This window comes from Nilaparvata lugens, chromosome 3, assembly GCF_014356525.2.
Source record: "Nilaparvata lugens isolate BPH chromosome 3, ASM1435652v1, whole genome shotgun sequence".
NCBI lineage: Eukaryota > Metazoa > Arthropoda > Insecta > Hemiptera > Delphacidae > Nilaparvata > Nilaparvata lugens.
The window spans coordinates 39,485,770-39,506,440 of NC_052506.1; the positions used below are offsets into that span (position 1 = coordinate 39,485,770).

Sequence of the window (20,671 nt, forward strand, 5' to 3'; positions counted from 1 at the left end):
TTGGATTTTATTTAATTTACTCTTCGTATACTTTAAATTAAATTTCATGATGCTTAAACGACTCTTATCAATATCCTTATTAGCTAAAAAATCAATAAATGTCTCTATATTACTTAATTCTAATCTTAAATAGCTAGTACTTATTTTATGAACATATGTGTGTCGTGTTAACAATAAAGGAGTTCTGAATTTTAATGGGAGCAACACCGGAGGATTTGCACAGGTCAATCATTTCGTAAGGTGTCGCTGGGGCCAGCAACAGGAGAAGTAGGATTGGTATCATCGTGTCCTGTAACACATAAGTTCTTTCGTTTCACCAGTTTTTTGAGGCGTTTCATTCTATTGGGGTGTACTTTAAATGGGCGTTTCTGAATTGCTCGAGGGTTTGTAGCTAGTTGATCGTCTTTACTGTAGTTTACTATGAAGAATTTCGGTTTAGTTTTTTTGTTAAAAGTCGTTTTAATGTAAGGTGCTTTTTCAATTTTTACATCCTTTTCACGATTGACATTCAGTTGCTCAGTGCGTGTTTGTTTTTCGGATTCAATTTTATTCTTTATCAACTTGTGAACTAAATTCATTCTTTCTAAATATTGGTGAGACTGTTGTTCTGTCACCAATCTTTCCATAACTCCGTTAACAAAAGGATTGTTTGACATGCCATAAGTTATTTCCATGAGAGTCATTTTCAGAGTTGAGTTGAGCGTATTATTAAATGCTATAACTGCTAGTTTCATGTTTGTTTCTGTTGTATTGCTTTTATTTTCCAATTGAATTGCATTTAAGATTTCGATAAGCGTAGAATGAGCTCTTTCAATTAAGCCCTGAGAGTCTGGGTGTCCAGGAGTGACATAGTATGCTTCAACACCGTACAAGTCGCGTAAACCTGCATTGTCAAACTCACGGCCGTTGTCCATTTGTATAATTTTGGGTATGGGAAAAGATGAAAAATAATCATTCAGGCGTTCTTGAATATCGATTTGGTTCAAACTTTTTAGGGGATGGACCGTTAATCGTTTGGAAAAACAATCAATCATTGTCAAAAACTTTATTTTATCGTATTGGAAACAGTCAATTTGTAGTTTTTCAAATGGTTTATCTGGAGTAGGAGTGACTTTATATGCGACTTTAACAGGTTGTCTATCATACTTTACTTTCAGGCATACAGCACATTTGTTAATGTAATCTTGTTACGTCTCTTAGCATTGATGACCAGTTATATCTTCTCCTTATCTGATTATACGTTTCATTGATACCTCTGTGGTATGTCTTTCCTTCATGGTGATTTGAAATTATCTGTTTTTGTTCATCAGTATCCACTATATCTAAATTCATTGTCTTATACCTTTTCAGTTTTATGGAATCAAACGTTTCTAATAACACATTTTGAAAGTTGTTGAAAATTTGCTTGTACTCATCATACAAAACACCTTCTCGCGAACAGAAAACTCCATATACCGTTTTTGGTTTCAAAAACTCAATACATTTATTTTTCATGTCATCATAATCATTAGCGTTTCTAAAATAAATGGTCAATCGTCTTTTACCAAATTTTTTTCTCAATTGAGGGGCTTGGTCACCTCGTTCAAGAATAAGTTGGTTATGCTCAATATTAAGCAACTTATCATCATCAGCTATAACTACCTGTTCATTCGAGCTTTCTTGCGAGTGTATCGTAGCTAAGCTGCGATTATCGTTCTCGGCTTCTTGTTCGTCATCATCATTATTATCATTACTCACTATAATCTCACGATCAATGTCATCATAAGCATTATTATTTACAACGTTTCCTTGATTAGCATTAGTTACTAATTTATCATTACCAGTATTATCATTCCGCTCGCTACCTATTCGATGAAAAAAAATCTTCGTAAGTACTACTATCTATCGAGGGTACGTCAGTATTAGTATTGAACCTTATCAAATCGTCTATATTTACATCATCAAATTCGTGGGGGTCATCACTAGTATTTTCCAAACCTTGAAAATCATCCTCGAAACCTCGAAAACCATTCTCTTCATTTTCCATCATTGTGACGTCATAAGGACGGGACAAAGCATCCGCTACAAAGTTGGTTTTACCTTTTATGTAGGTAATGTCAAAATCGAATTCTTCTAACAAAAGCTTCCATCTTATCAATTTGGAATTTGGTTCTTTGATACTATGAAGCCACTGGAGAGGTTTGTGATCAGTCTGAATTAGAAATTTACGTCCATATAAGTACCGGGCCTAAAATATTTACAACACCACACAATAGCCAATAGTTCTTTTTCTATGGTTGAGAGATTGATCTCATTTATATTCAATGTCCTTGAAGCATAGGCAACAGGTAGATAGATCTTTACCATTGAAAATCTGTGAAAGCACTCCTCCAATAGCAAAATTGTTAGCGTCAGTAGTAACTATGAATTGTTTAGAAAAATCGGGTAATTGCAATATTGGACTGTTTTGGAGCATTGTTTTCAGTTTTTCGAATGCATTAACGTACTCCTTATTGGAAATGTCAACCTTGACATCTTTTTTCAAAGCTTGAGTCAGAGGCTTAGCGATTTTTGCATAGTTCTTTATCATTTTTCTGTAGTAACCAGTTAATCCTAAAAATTGTTTTATTTGTTTCTCGGTTTTGGGAATCGGGAAGTCCTTGATTGCTTTCAATTTGGCGGGATTTGGTTGAATTCCTTCTTCTGAGATTACATGTCCTAGGTACAACAATTCTCGTTTGAAAAATTCAGTTTTATTGAGCTGTATTTTAAGATTGTGTTCTTTCAATTTTTTGAAAACGGATCTCAAATGTTCCTCTAAATTGTCAGAGAATACAATGATGTCGTCCATATACACTAAAACATTCGGCATTCTAGCAAATAGTATGTTCATATTACGCTGAAAAAATGGGGGTGCATTTTTCAATCCAAAGGGAAGCCATAAAAATTCGAAGTGGCCGTCTTCTGTTGAATAGGCTGTTTTTGGGACAGATCTGGGTCCATTTCAATCTGATGGAAACCACAATATAAATCTATCGTCGAGAAATACGTAGCTCGTCCGATTTTTCCAAATAGATCTTCAATATTTGGCAGAGGATATTTGTCAGCTATAGTTTTTTCATTGAGTTTTCTGTAATCGATTACTATTCTAATTTTCTTTTGACCAGAAGCATCCATTTTCTTGGGAACTACCCATATTGGAGAGTTGTATGGGGAGTTTGAGGGTTGAATTATTTTGTTCTTTAGCAACTTTTCTACATATCTCAATTTGAACGTCTTTCTTGAAAATTTGAGGGTACTTATAATTTCTAGTGTAAACAGGATTGTCATCAACTGTGTTGATTTTGTGTTTGAGTAAGTTCGTCGACCCTAGAGGGATATTTTCAAGTTTGATTATTTCGTGAAATTTAATTACTAAATCAAATATCTCCCCTTTCTCTTCATCATTCATATGATCTGTACGCAAAGTTTCAAAAATCAAGTTCTTCACTAATGCAAAATTTTCGGGACTCTCGGTCACTGATTCATTAGTTGGCTCATAAATAGTTTCTATCTCATCTATTTCCTTGGGTTCAGGACTGATGGTCATGAGTTCATGAGAAAACGCTAGACATGTACATTCATCATTAACTATATCTACTATACCTTCGTCAATACTAAATTTATCATTTGTTAGAGGTTTAAGCAATCCTCGTCCTACATTGGGAATAGACCTAACTGGGACAGTTATCACATTAAAACCTGGTTTCAATTCAATTTCGTTACTACTAGAATTCATTACAAATAATAATTTTTTCGATCCATTATAATAATCTAATATCTTATCCTTGAAATTAACATTGGCATTGAGTACACTTAGAGTTTCATGTCCTAATAAAATGTCATACTTCTTAGAAAATTCAAATAAATACATCTTAAATTCTAGCATACATTGGAAACACTTGTGACGAGTTCATAAAAATATACTCATCTCTTTTTCTTTCACCAGCAGGTGTCTTCACGATAAATTCTTCCTTAAATCTAGTCACATCAGGTGGTACAATAGCGGGATTTATGTAGTTCTTCACTGATCCAGTGTCAACAAGCCATTTTAGATTAGAATCATTGACAAAGTACGGGAGGGATTTGTTGATAATCTTCAACTCGAACTGATTGGCGGGTTCCCCGAAGGAGCTGGGCCTAATTCCAAAAAACGATCTGCCAATTCATTTACAGCGGAAGTGAGAGAATCGATTTGAGTTTGCATAGATTGAACGAAATTAGTTTCATCAAGTGGAGTGACATTTACGTTAGATTCGTCAATGAAATTTTCTTCCAGATAATGAGCATCGTGGAACGAATTGTTCCGAGCAGAGTTGTTACTACGATTGGTTGAAACAGAACGCATTGAGACAGTATTTTGAGAATTCCAATTTGGAGACTGTCGAACATTGTGTGCATCGCCTTGGAAATTACGAAAGTTACTGTTGAAGGATTTTGGTTCGACATTTTGAAATTGAGACTGCTGAAATCTTGCGTTAAATGGTACTAGATTCTGTTGAGGCTGTTGAGATTGGATTTGTGGAGGTTGTTGGAATTGGTTGTGTTGAAACCTATGTTGGTTAAGAGGAGCAAAATTTTGCTTGAAGGGCTGTTGATAAAAACTGCGAGGTGAATAATGCCTGAATTGGGGAAACACTGAACGCGGTTGAAAGAAGTTACGCTGCCGAAACTGAGGATTGATAACTGCACCATCAGACACAGATTCCGTAAGTTTCAATTGATTTAGCACAATACTGCAATCACTACGAAGAGTGTCACGGGCTTCGTCCAAGTTCTTAAGCTTGTAGACTTGGAGATGAGCTCCGAGTTTTGGATGAACGTCGTGAATAAGTGTCCTTACAAGTGTCATGTCAAGTTGTTCAAGAAGGTTTTTGAGTAAGTCACCGGATACACAGTCTAATTTGTAGCGAGTAACTACCCTGGTTCGCTTTTCGTGAGTCTGTCAAGAAAGTCAAGGGGATGCTCATGTTGAAAAGTTTTCATGATAGCAATCTCTGCTATGAGGTCTGGAACAGTACGTTTATCGGAAAAGTGTTTCTTTATGAGTTGAATAAGTTTGATCACATTAGAGCACTACTAGTGTTTTTCACTAGTAGTATGTGAAAATTCAGGGGGTATGCGATTCGATTTTTCTGTTTTCTTCGATTAACTTCGAAGGAAGTAATTTTAAAGAAAAATGAGCCAAATAATAAATGTAGCTACTCTCATTGCGAACCCATTGATGTATATTGTTATGTATTTGCGATTCGATTTGACGCCGTGGAAGGGGAAACTGACGACGCGGTACGGCGCGGCTGACTCGTTTAGCCATAGTAAACAGCAAACAGTAAATCAATTATCTCTGTAATCATTGATCGGAAACAGTTCTATCATACATCATTCAATTCGTTACATTACGGACTACAATATTAGACGTATTCATTTTCTCGATAAAACAAACAGTTTCCTTGATAAAATAATATATATGTAAAAATTTAGGGGTTTTTCGATTTGATTTTTTTTTTGTTTTCTCCGATTAACTTCGAAGCAAGTAATTTTAAAGAATGAGTCAAGTAATTGATGTAGCCACTTTCTTTGCGAATCCATTGATGTATCGTGTTATGTATTGTCATTGTGTTAAGTATTTGCGATTCGATTTGACGCTGTAGAAGGGGAAACAGTCGAAGCGGTACGGCGCGGCTGACTTCTTCACCATAGTAAACAGTAAAATAGTACTGCTTTCTAAGAGCCTGTTCACATGACAGCGATTCACGTTCGGTTGTCGCGCGGTTGACAAACCGTGCGGTTGCCAGGTATAGGGAAACACATGGTGCCGTACACATGCATCGCTCGGTTTTAGTAGTCGCCGGCGAATCGCGGCGGTTGTAGTCTCAGAATACAACCGCTCGGTTTTCGCTCGGTTGCCGGGCGGCTCGATATACTAGAGCAGGCATGAGAGCGTACACATGTCTTCAGTCAACCGAGCGGTTTCGATCAGAGCAGTAATATATTATGTTTAAGAGTAATATAGTGATTAAGTACATAGATTAAGATTGAGTACATAGATGTTGTACCTAGTAATTATTTATCATAACCAAGCGCAAACCGCTCATGAATCGAAGTCATGTGTATGAGGCTGGCAAACCGAGCGATTTGCCAATCGAGCGACAACCGAGCGTAAATCGCTGTCATGTGAACATGCTCTAAGTTGCATCTTATTTACAACTAGCAGGTTACCCGTGCTCCGCAAGGGTCTATTTTAAAACTTTACGAACTGAAAACTTGACGTAATAAAATATTGGAAAATTGAAAATAGGCCTATAACCATCCTCGGTTAATAAAGAATCTTTATGCAAATTTTAAATTACACAGTCCAGTAGTTCAGACGTGATGATGCGTCAAACATAATTTTCCTATCCCGTTACAAGTATAAGCCAGTTCTTTCCTTTATTAGTATAGATACGGTAACTGAAGAAAACATAATACTTTAAAAACTCATAGTATCGATTAGATCCTCCTCAATTTGAATCTGGCAGCCTTTTGCTTCCCCAATTCCAAACAAAATACCTAAAAATTCGTTTCACTCCTAATTTGTGTCTAATAGTAGGCCGACATTATAACTGAAGAATATCAACTATTACGGTACTAATTTTATTATGATCTATCTATTTATGCATTTCTTATGAATTCCAATGACACATCATGAAACCCATGTCCATTTCATTTGTACTGGTTGCAAAATTTTACATAGAATAATAATTAATTAATGAAATCTATGATCAATCTTGATGAAAAAAAATTCCTTCGAAAAATAATTTTTATTAATACGTTTCGAGGGAAAAAATTAAGTACAAAAAGAAACGGACGCGTATTCGGGAATCGAACCGAGGCACGCTCGCGCCGCAACCGAGTACTCTACCTCTAGACCACAGTTGCGTTCAAACAAGATGCCTTGAACTAACGTTATTATTTTCTTACTAATAAACAAACACATTTTCAACAATGTAAGCTATTCTGTATGAAATTCATGTACCTAAAATGGAATTTGAACATTAATTCTAAAAAATCTAGAAAGAAAATTGAAATTCGGGCTTCGAGGTGCACGATTTTGATATTTTTAGAATCTATGTGCAAAATTTGAAGATCTAAATCATTACCGTTTTTCCGGTATGCAATCCACAAGTTGACATGTTTTAACCCTACTCTCTCTTATTATATAGATTTGCGCTGGAAACAATCAATTTTGTCTATTGTTCTGACTTGCGCTGAAACTAAATTTACACTTTTTAGTTCTCTTAATTATTCTAAATATTAAAATGTTTGAGATTGAGCCAATTTGATTACAGCAAATTTATTCAGCTTTCATTGCCAGTTCAGGAAATCAATATTTTTCTACGTGAATTAATTATAATGCCACTATTACAATACGGTCATCATCTTGCTGTCTATGTTTTGAATGAAATGTGATAATTAACTCATCATTTTGTTGTTCTTAATCATGCATTCTATGACAGACAAAGATATTTTTTGCAACCGATAAAATATTCATACTAATACATAATATAATAATTGTATATATGTTTATGATCATAATTCTAGGCTATAATTTATCATAAGTTATGAGCGTCAAAAACTGAGATGAATCATAGATTACAATAATGTTAACAGTGACAATTTCCTGAAAAAATCATAGCGTGCAATGTTTGCTGTTTCACACAGTTAATATTCTCTATCCAAGTTGATAATATACCTACAGTTGAGGAAAATATATATATGACGGCTGAGGCATCAAAAAATTATACATTGTGCTTGTTGAGTTGAAACTTTCTATGATTCTCTCGGTAAAGTAGCTCATCTTCCGTTCTTACTAGTCGAATCTAAATTATCTAAACAGTCCAATATAAAAATTCAGTAGATTCTAAAGATGAAAGCCATGCAATCATACAAATTAAGGAAGAAGAGTAAGCATGCATAAAAAGTAGGAAAATCATAAAAGTGTTTTACATTCTACCCTCGTAATATCACAAGTTGATCAAGTAGGATAGAAAATATTGAATATTCAATATTGAAAACCAGATGTACGGTCCATTGGAGATGGAAAATTCGTAAATAATCATGAACCAAGTACAAAGTATCCTACCGTATAAGATGAATTGAAAGATGATTCATCATCTTCTATTATTTGTTAACAGATCGATTCTTCAACTCTACTCGCATTAAGGGCTTTAATGAGAGCTTTATAAATCGAAGTAAAGCATGAGCAGAATCATACTGGAGTTACAAGGTTGGCAGAAGCTTTTCTTGATGTTGATTAATGGTGATTGACATTAATTTTGATTCGGGCACCAAAAGAATAGATCAATTTCTATTTATATGTTGAAGCATTCAAATTAAATCTATTGAAGTATTGAACATTATTTCTTATGACTTGGCATTCGCAGATTAAGTTGAGTGGAGTTATTTGAAAAATTTACCTGATTATCAATTTTATAGTTTTTATACCATTCTAGTTCATTGTGATCGTTGAAGGGTTGAAGTGAATTAGTTCAGGTGAATTCTAGTACAAGTATTTTGTGGTTATAATGGGCTCTTCTTCATTTTGTATCGATGATTTGCTCCAGCAGAGAAAATTGAAAATGTTGGTTTTACATTTTATAAGCTTAAAAGGTACGGTAATATGAATTGGATAAGTCCAGTATTAAATTAATCGATGTTGTTTTTCATTGTATCGCTTTGTATCAATGTTACATGCACCACTGTTTGCAATTCATCACTATTCTCTCAAGAATTAGTTTGTTATGAATTTCATGATCTGACAATTCAAATTTAAATGCTATCTGGATAACTTTCACTGTAAATTGGTCTTTTACAATAATTATTACATTGAAGAGTCAAGCAATTTAATCCATTTGGAAGCAAAAGGAAATCACAGTGCAATTTGAACAGTGGATAGTCACTGGAATTCAGTTACTCAATTCATTTCGGCTTGATACTATCATTTTTTTTTTAATTTGAGTAGATCAGAAATAAGCATTGTATATAATTTTTATATTTCAGTTTGACTAATCTCTTATCTCAGTCTCGCTTCTATTCATAAACATGATAATCATAATAAATAAGTTGATTACATTAAGGATGTAGCCTATCTTAAGTCGAACAATGTACAATATAAACAATTTTCATTAAATTACTATTATGATAATGATTGGAATTGAGAAAAAGTCATTTTGAGAGCCTTAAAATTCGTACATAAAAAAAATTGCTTTATTACTAGAAATTTTAGTATTTGTAATATTTATTATAGGTACTGTACATTCATTTTTGTGATTATAAACATTAACTACTTTATTCTAAATCACGATAAGGATAAATAGGGAAATTGTGAGATGGGGATAATCCCATAGTTAAATTTACATAGCATCAATTTGAATGTTCTGATAATAATGGTTGTGAACGGAACTAAAATTCTGGCTTAGTATTGTCTCTTCATGTTCAGTGAGAATAGAAAGCTTCAGAATAATTTGTTCTCACTGTATGAGATAATATTTAGTAACATTTGTTAATATTTAAAACGAATGAGCAAAAAATAAATCTAATTTCAGCTTGAAAATTTTCAACTTATCAGGAATACAGTGTTATCATATAGTATCACAGGTAGGCCTACCCTTTTATTTTGTACATGTGTACACCAGAATTTTAATTCAATTGTCAACAAAATTGATAGAGTTGATTGTCTCGTTGAGGATGAAGGGCCTGATATACTAGCACTTAGTGAGTTTGGAGTGAGAAATGAAATTAAAGACTTGATTATTCTAAAGAATATGAAGATTTTTGCTAATTTTTGTAGAAGGGAAAGGAGCAAAGGGGGAGTAGCTCTATTTGTGAGCACTAAGTTAATGGATGTTGCATTGAAATGCATACCAATTGACACAAAACCGTATAGTGTGGAGGGACACATAGAATTAGCAGCTGTAAGATTAGTCTCACAAAATGAAACTGTTATGATTATTGGGGTATACAGACCTCCTAGTGGAGATCTGAGTATTTTCTTAGATAACTTTTCTCTTATGGTTGAGCGAGAATCATCAGATTTGAAACGTAAAATTGTTATTTTGGGTGATTTCAATGTAAACTTTCTTGTAGATAGCTCTCTGACTAAATGCTTTGAAAATGTATTGCATCAATTTGATTTGCACCATACTATTAATGAGGTTACCCGGTCGGCAAGTAATACATGCATCGATAATGTTATTACAAATGAATATAAAACTGAGGTCATTGAAAGTTTAGAGGTGAACATGAATCTAAATAGCAATAATGTGGCCCAGTATTTCAATGATATCAACCTTAGTGTAAATAAAAAGAAATGTAATATGATAATGTTTGAAAATAAGCCTTTGATCTTTCTGCCAATGCTCGTTCTTGAATCTCAACCTATAGAAAGTTCGAATGTAGTAAAGATACTTAATGCTATTGGACATCAAGCTCACTTTCGTGCCACATATAGAGAATCTCATTAGTAAAATCTCAAAAAGTATATTCTTGTTACGCACTAACCAAAATTACTCCACCTGGTACTGGAAAAATTTTATACTACTCACTAATATATTCGTATTTGGTTTACGGCAACTCTGGGGTAGCGCCAGTAAAACAAATTTAGATAACATTTTTCTCATACAGAAAAAAGCTGTTAGATACCTTGCTGGACTTGATTTCGGTCAATCTTGTAGAGGAGCTTTCGTAACTCAGGGTATTCTGACTGTGCCTTGCATCTATATTTATCAATTACTCTTGCTAACATATTTAATAAAGAAAAGTTTTCGACAAACTCACAGGTTCACCAACACAATACTAGAGGCAAGGGTGATTTGTGTGTTGTCTCACATAGGTTAAGCCTTTTCGAGAAGAAGCCTAGTTACATGGGAGTCAAGCTCTTTAATCACCTGCCATCTGCAATCAAGTGTAGAAATCGCAGATATTTCAAAAAAGATGCCTTTTCTTTTTTGGTAAAAGGGACATTTTATAGTGTTGACGAGTTTTTTGATAATGGAACCTTACAATAATATAAGAAATTACTCACACTATACATGTTTGATGTAGTGGCCTACTGTATGGCATATATGTTTTATGTTTTGATTTTATTTTTGACGATACACTATTTGATACAATTTTATTTTGTACAAAAATGTGTAAATAAAGAATTTGATTGATTTTCTTTGTTCACATGATCTGATGATGATATTCATTTCATTATCAAGTGTTCAAATTTTTTTCACAAAATAAGGATAAGATGAAGGAGTTGGACACATACGGTAATATATCATCAAACTTCATTGAAAAACATAAATATCAAATAATATTGTGATACCTCTGACTCGTATTGACAAGGCACACTTCAAATTAATAATATATTCTGTGAGCGGACAACAAAATCCTGATTTTTATCATCAGCGTGGTTAAATCGAGAAAATTATAATATTTTAGAGTAATGAAAAGTGAAAATCTAGATTCAGCGCATGTCAAAACAATAGACTAAATTAATTGTATCGAGCGCCATAGTGTGAATGAGATGCAATGTAGAAAACATTACTATTCTGTTTACTATGGTGAAGGGAGTCAGCCGCGTCGGCTGTTTTCCCTTCCACAGCGTCAAATTGAATCGCAAGTAAATAACAATACAATGGATTCGCAATGAAAGTGGCTACATTAATTAATTGACTCATTTTTCTTTAAAATTACTTGCTTTGAAGTTAATCGGAGAAAACAAAAATCAAATCGAAAAACCCAAAAATTTTATATATATATATATATTATTTTATCAAGGAAACTGTTTGTTTTATCGAGAAAATGAATACGTCTAATATTGTAGTCCGTAATGTAACGAATTGAATGATGTATGATAGAACTGTTTCCGATCAATGATTACAGAGATAATTGATTTACTGTTTGCTGTTTACTATGGCTAAACGAGTCAGCCATACCGCGCCGTACCGCGTCGTCAGTTTCCCCTTCCACGGCGTCAAATCGAATCGCAAATACATAAAAATATACATCAATGGGTTCGCAATGAGAGTGGCTACATTTATTATTTGGCTCATTTTTCTTTAAAATTACTTTCTTCGAAGTTAATCGAAGAAAACAGAAAAATCAAATCGCATACTCCCTGAATTTTCACATATCTATTATTTTATCAAGAAAACTGTTAAGTTAATAGAAAAAATGAATATAATCAATATTGTAGTCCATAATGTAAGGAATCGAATGACGTATAATAGAACTATTTCCTATCAATGGTTACAGAGATAATTGATTTCCCGTGATTACCTGCATTTTCCAACTTTGAGGGGGGCTAGGGGGGAAAGCTCCAAGGGGATTTCTTGGGACTTTTGGGAGTATGACCCTCTGGAAGGGTTCTATCGATGGTGGGAGATTCAGATTTTATTTAATTTTCGGATTGATAAAACCTTTATTGACTGGGCTAAGTCAATTATATTGATAACAAGATCTTGTTAATAACAAGGAATTTTCTGTTAGAAACATGAGTTATTAACTTTTGTCAAGAGAAATTTTTGACGATTCAGTCAAGTTAATAACTTTTTGTTAATAACTCGTATTATTAACTCCGGTGTAAAAACGCAGCTTCAGGCTAACACTAATAGTTACACTATTAAAAATCTATTTATAGGTAATATTCCAGTCGATATAGACATAAAAAGGGGGTGTGCTTGCAATTTATATTGTAGTTCTGATTTTTCAATATATTATTTGGGTACATAAGAGAAGCCCAGAACCAATTTCTTCATGCAAAATTTCCTTGTGCTAGATACAGAGTGGCCCAAAAACCTCGTATTTTCGGCTCATTTTCCAGTTTTCAGCTATTTCTGCCAAATCTCGTAATCGGACGGAAAAATTTGCTCTTGCTTTTTTTCTAGATTATGAAATTCTGAATAAAATGAAATCATTCGGAACTTTCTATCTTCAATGAGTACTGAGTTATGATTTTTCAAAAATGAGTGAAATTTGAAGAAAAAATCAATTTTGATCAACAATATCTTCCGATTGTTACCATTTAGATGTATAATTCAAAATCCCTCTAGGCGTTTTTTTGTGCTCTACAATCTGAGATCAAGTGGAGCAATCTATCTCAAAAAGATTTCCAGGTACACCTGACAACAATGCTCCTTGTATTGTGAAAAACACCTAACTTTCAGCTTCAACCATCATCACCAACTACATAGTCTTCACATTGATATTTCGCACAATGACATAAGTTCAAAAGATTATGTTCTATGAGAATCGCCCGTTAGATGCACTTCATTTCAGTATTTTCTAGTGGAGTGGCGCGCTTAAGGACACCTCAAGGATCAAAATTTCAAACACTTATAACTTCTGACACAATGCTCAGATTTCATCGTACTACACTTCATTCTCGGCTCGTCAAGGCGGTCCAAAATCATGCATCATAAGTCAAATTCGGTCGAAAAGAGGAAAATTTACTGTTGAGTGTACTAAATTCCAATATTCCAATACACAAAAAATGGCCAATTTCTTTATTCAAAGCTATGTATCTCGGTAACCCCATAAAAGTCATTACTTGATCTTGAAATGTACAATATAATTTTCTCTTTCACCTGCTGAAAACGATTTATGGAAAAATATATTTTTAGAGTGAGATTTGATTGTTGAAAAAAATCCGGAAATTGTAGATATTTCCATCATATCAACGGTTTTGGCAGTACTATGATAGGGAAAAGTGATTGTGGCGGGAGAATGATAAAGTGTTGGCAGGCGGAAGATAATATCCTAATTATTATGAATTAAAGACGTTATCACAATTGATTTAGTATTTTCAGGATAGACTCAAAAATTTTCCCCCCCTTTTATTTGTCTCTGTGCCATGTTGATGAAAAGCACAATCATCAGTCGTAATATATAGAGGTGCAGGAGCTGATTGTGCAATTCAGGTAATTTGATAATATATACTGTACATTATTTACTATTCTTCACGATTTTGACTAGTGATTAGATTTTTCTTCTCATATTAGATAAGAACATACAACAATGATACAACTCGAAGACGAGGACTTGAGTACAGATTATACATTTATAAATTTCTCAGACTGGATAGATACGAAAAACCTTTTAAAACAGACTGATAAATCAATAACTGAATTTAGATGTATATGTACACATGTAAGATCTTTGAGGAAACATTGGGATACATTGAACATTGAATTAAATGAATTAATTGATGAGATAGATTTAATTATACTGAGTGAGATTAATCTAAGGAGTGAGGAAATTGAATTGTATGAGATCTCTGGATTTTCTAGTATTTTCAGATGTAGACCGGATGGTCGAGGAGGTGGGGGATTAGCAATCTTCTATAGGAAGAATTTGAAAATAGAAGAGATTACATGTAATTTTGAATCTGCTGAATTGATAATATGTTTGAAAGTTAGTGATAGGGATAAATCAATAATCGTAGCAGCATTCTATAGACCTCCAAATCGAAATGTTAATTCTTTTAATGATGAATTGGAAAGTTTCTTATCTCTGGAGTGGATAAAAAATGAAGAAAATATTATAATGATGGATGATATTAATATATGTTACTTGAATGATAGATATGGTGCAGATAATTATCTCAGTGTTTTGTATTCATATGGTCTCTATAATAGTATTCAAAAGCCTACTAGAGAGGAGATAAATAATGATGTATTATTGTCATCATGTTTAGATCACGTAAATGTTAAAGTGAATGATGAAAGCTCTTATACTTCTTTTATTGTTGAGAACAAAATCTCCGACCATTATTGGACAGGGGTAAAGATCAGTATGAATAAATCCTCAGATAGACAAATAGATAATGATTATAAGAGTGTTATCAATACAAAAAAATTTTATGAATTAATTAGGAAAACTGGTGGCCTATCTTAGATCTTAGAGACCCATCAGATATCTACAATGAAATTGTTAAGAGATTTGAATTCATTTATGTTAATAGTACAATAAGGATAAAATGTAAATGTAAAGGATAAATGTGAGCAATAAACCAGATAGGAATCCCTGGATTAATGAAACTATCAAGCAACAAATAGATACGAAAAATCCCACATGGCAAAGGATGAACATAATTGACCGAGCGAAGTGAGGTCTAAGATTCAAGTCGACGGTTTGGCATTTCTCTTAATGTTTGAATGTTTTATATGTTGCGCATTTACGGCGAAACGCGGTAATAGATTTTCATGAAATTTGACAGGTATAATCCTTTTTAAATTGCGCGTCGACGTATATACAAGGTTTTTGGAAATTTTGCATTTCAAGGATAATATAAAAGGAAAAAGGAGCCTCCTTCATACGCCAATATTGGAGTAAAAATCAGACTATAGAATTATTCATCATAAATCAGCTGTCTAGTGGACTATAATACTACACGTTCAAAAACATCGAACATCTTGAAAATGTATCTTTCCATCAACGTTAGTAGACAGTTGAGTATAATACTAGCCGTTCAAAAACATCGAACACCTGAAAAAATCGAACACAAAAAATGTTATCTTTTCATCTACGTTGTAGACAGTTGCAGCCAGACCTGATAACAGCGCTCACACTCACATTCCGGAACGACACGTCACAGTACGATATAGGACAGAAAGCTATATGTTTATTTAGGATTTTTTCTAGACATTTTAAATTGATAAATTATTTATTAATTTCTGAGAAACATAACAGGTCAATGTAACTTACTGAGCGCGAGGTCTACTGTTCACAGAACTACTAGTTTAGAACTAAGAAACCAATTCAAGGCAATTAGAAATGACCTGACAAATAAAATTCGTTTGGAGAAGAGACTTTATTACCATAGATTATTTTCCGACAATTTTAATAATACAAAAAAGACTTTGAAAACTATTAATCAATTTATCAATAAAAAACGTAAACCAACCATAATGGAATCAATCAAAAATAATTTCAAAGTAACTGAAGAAAATCATATGCATGACTTGACCGAGAAATTTAAGGAAAAATTTAAATTGACAATTGAAGAGGTTAATGGTAGGATGAATGGGCAACACTTTGACTTATCTCAGCATTTAAGAGAGGGAAATCATTCAATAGGCAATAAATTAAGCATGAACTTCAAGAACATGAATTTGCATTCTCTGTATTTGGTTATTAATAAACTGAATGGTAAGTCATCCTCAGGACCAGATAGGATTAGATTACAGTAAAAGTATAACACCTAAACTTTCGATTCTGATATGAGATTCAAATCGCACAAAGATTCACTAAAAACATAATGAGAGCAGCACTTTATAAGTGTTCTAGAATAAGTAGCTATTTGCCTGTTGGCACTAAAATAATTATTTACTATTCAATGATACAGAGTACCCTGTACTATGGTATCTCAATATACAGTTTAGCTCCGAAATATATAAAACAGCCATTACAGAATATTGTAAAAAGGATAATAAGAGCTCTTTTTGAAGGTATTGTTCGCCAGCTATTGGAAAATTATGTCCATGGGGGCCCTAGCCAATTATACTGATTTGACACGGAATTATTTCATAAACCAATTTAGAGAAATAAATGAAATAAACAGTGGATTGAGAAACAGAATGTATAGACCCCAGAGATTCAACAATAATTATGGTAAAAGAACTCCAGAGTGCAGAATTCCATATCTTCTGAACTCATTACCTCTGGAATTGCGAAATTTACAAATAAAAGTGCAACATAGTAAATGGGGATTGTATTTTAATTTTTTTCATATCCCTCAAATAGCTAAAAGCTAGAGGGATTGAAATATAATATGAATTTTGTATTTAATGAGATGTCTATTGAAATTTAAATTCTCCTGCTCAGTTAATGTTTGGTCGAATGATAAGAACAAAGTTTCCTTATCCTCAAGATAGTTTGAAACTTCATCAACTTCCTCGGAAAGAAACAGCAGTGCAAATAGAGAACTATAAAATTCAACAAAAAGCAACATACGATAAACAGTCACAGAAACGTGTCTCTTATTTCAAAGAAAAACAGCCCATTTATATCCAAGATTGAACAAAATTATGGGAGCCTGGAGTAGTTATTAATGAAGCTGATACCCCACGGTATTATGTGGTGAAGTCCAATAGCGGAAGAATATTAAGAGGAAATGAGAGGTTTTTAAGAATAAGATGAAATCAAAGAAAAGGTTGAAAAAGAAAATGTTCGAGAAAGTAAAAGGGGAAGATATTTGGATATCATGTGATGTTATTCAATCACATGATAACTGTTTGATTTATTAAGATAATTATATTAAACACGACCTGTGTCACCCTGGAGTAACTTACACCTTTTCCAATTTTATTTGAGAAAGTATAAATTGTATTTGAGAATAGTCACTTGTAATTGAGAGAATGTCAGATGTAAATGAGAATAGTCATATTGTATTTGGGAAGTTATCACATGTAATTGAGAGTAGTGAATTGTATTTGAGAAAAATAAATTTGTATTTGAGAAATCGTTAAATGTAATTGAGAAGATATCAATTGAAAATGAGAAAATTTTCCAATTGACATGTCGTGGCTCTTCTGTAGCCTACTGTTGCCTACAGGTTTGATCAGAGCAGGAAAGGATTCTGTAATACGTACACAGTGTTCCAATTACTACCATAGGCTTTGATGGGGGCAAATTAATATTTTCAATGGTGAAAATATTTCCCCTGTACTGTTTACGAATGATTAATGAGTATCATTTCTATGTATGTATTGGCAACTCGACTTTTGTCTCCGAACATTATGTGAAATATTGCACTTGATGAAGATCAAATTCTCTATGATCTTTTGATCAAGCAATTATTCTTCAATGGATTTTGTGGCTCGAAAATGATTTTTTATTCAAAGATTTAACGTTTTATTGGAATATCAAAATAATATAGGTACAGTATTATCATATTGTTTTTTATGAGTACAGTTATGAAAAATATAAGTACTGGAGGCACTGGTTTTTTAAAATAATTTCCCAATTACAACTGACAACTTCTCGATTTCAAATCGTATGTTCTCAAATTGAAATGATAGTTTCTCAAATAAAATTCACTATTCTCAACTACAAGTGATGACTTCTCATCACTTGACTATTCTCATTTACATTTGACTTTTTCTCAAATACAAATTACCACTCTCAATTACAATTGATACTTTCTCAAATACAGTTGGAAAAGGTGTAGAATGATCCATTGGGTAAGAGCCCATAATTTACCCTATTCAGGTAAGGATGTCAGAAAAATGACTTCATCATGTCGAACATGTAATGCTATAAAACCTCAATTTTTCAAGAAATTGAAATCAATACTCATAAAGGCGATACATCCATCTGAAAGAATTAACATGGTCTTCAAGGGTCCTCTTCCATCAAAAACAAAAAACAAATACCGGTTGACAATAATTGATGAATACTCCAGGTTTCCATTTGCATATCCTTGTCCAAATATGAATTCATCAACTGTAATTCAGTGTCTTGTGAACTTGTTCGCCACATTTGATTTACCTTGTACATAATGACCGAGGAACCACTTTAAAATCCAGAGAGCTGCAGGAATTCCTTCATAATCGAGGAGTTGCCACTTCCATGACATCACCTTATAATCCACCAGGAAATGGCCACATTGAACGAGAAAATAATACAATTTGGCGCACAGTGTCTCTTACATTGAAGCATAGAAATATGGATTTATCAGATTGGGAATCCGTGCTTCCAGATTATCTACATTATATTCGATCCCTGTTGTGCACGGCTACTAATGAGACGCCACATGATAGAATGTTCCGACACTAGACAATCATCTAATAGTATAGCACTTCCAACCTGGCTTGCCCCTTCAGATTGCTCATGAAAGTCCCTATAATAAAAAAGAAATTCGATTCATTGGTCGAGGAAGTAGATATTCTTCAAATCAACCCACAGTATGCCAAGGTACGGCTTAATGATGGAAGAGAGACCACCACTAAGAACCTAGAGCCTCGAGGAGAGAACAATCTAGAGAAATATGATGAAAATGAAGATGATACAAATACAGGATCAAGCCTGAGTGATCAAGCAGAACCTGAGAACAATCAAGAAAATTATTATGGAAAATGGAAAACATGATGATACACGCAGTACAGGATCAAGCCTAAGTGATAAAGCAGATCCTCCTGATGGCATCCTGCGAAGATCTTATAGAGAGCACAGAGTGCCTTCCTATTTGAAAGACTATTCATTGAATTCCTAAAGCTGCGTTCACACCGGAGTTAATAACGCGAGTTATTCACAAAAAGTTATTAACTTGACTGAATCGTCCAAAATTTCTCTTAACAAAAGTTAATAACTCATAACAGAAAATACATTGTTATTAACAAGATTTATGTTATCAATATAACTGACTTCCATATGATTTCATTTAATGAGAGTATTCACATAATAATATAACAACCAGGAAAAAAGAAAAAAAATGTCAATAATACAATTTAAAATATTGAAACAGGTGTGATCATTAACATAATGATCTTCATATCTGATCTAATGTAAACAAATTATAGTGCGTTTACACCAAATATCCAAAGTCGTAATCATGGCCAGGTTTTCCTGGATAGTTCGTGTCAATTAAACATGGTACATAAAACTGTAGGCAGCGTCACAGTCCAGCAAAGCTTTCGCCGAAAAAATCCTCTAACCGGTAGAAGCTCCTTCCAACAAGCCACTTTGACAATGAGCTTCTGAACACATTGACTGGGCGTGCCCTAACCGAGTTCGGCAGGCAGTTGAACATTCGCACCGCCAAAACAGGAAAACTGTCCTTCACTCTTGACAGGCGACAGCGCGGCACATCCAAGTCAACCCCCCTTCGAGTTCCATGTGAGTGCACTTCCTCCCTTCTAGCAAACGTGCAGATGTTTCTCCTGACGTGTAGGAGCGATGACAATATGTACATGCCATAAACTGTATGGATGCCCAAGCGTTGGAATATGGGCTGACAGTGTGCATCATACTCGCTAAACGTCATTACACGGAGTATAATTTTTCTGGAGCAGGAGTATGTCCTTCACATGCGCCGAATGTCCCCATATCAAGATGTCATACTGTATGTGGCTGGCAAATACTGCATGGTACAGCATCAACAGGCGTTCAACAGTAAGTAGTCTTCTCATCTTCCGAAGCAGATAAATCACTCTTGAGAGCCTCTTGCAGACTTTGGAAATATGAGACTCCCATGATCATTTTTTATCAACACAAAAACCGAGTAAGGAAACAGGTTCAGCACCAGCATCAAGAATCTCTGTTCTACTTAGGGTACAGACAATTCCCTGAGTCTTGGTCTCATTCAATTTCAGCTTATTATTAGAGAACCACTTCTTAGCCTCAGAAAAGAGCTCCTGTGCTTCGAATTTGGCATCATGGGGCCGTCTGCCCAGACTAATGATGGTGGTGTCATCAGCAAAAAGCAAGCTGGAACCATCCAGGTGCAAATCGTTTATCATCACCAGAGTTGATAACAAAAGTTTTTAACATAATAACATTTTCTTTTGGCGGCTAGTTTTGTTATCAACTAAAGTTAATAACTTTGTCACGTGTTTTGTCTGCAGTTGTATTTGGTAGGGAACAACTGTAGATGAAGTGTAGGGATGCTGGGCGAGGGGGTTGCGGG

General features: G+C 33.9%; 1 protein-coding gene across 3 annotated transcripts in view; it reads right to left on the reverse strand.

Annotated features, from left to right (window-relative positions):
• Nucleotides 1–20,671, reverse strand: part of LOC111048633 (52 kDa repressor of the inhibitor of the protein kinase) — a 46,026-nt gene that overhangs the window by 24,092 nt on the left and 1,263 nt on the right. The window lies entirely within an intron of this gene.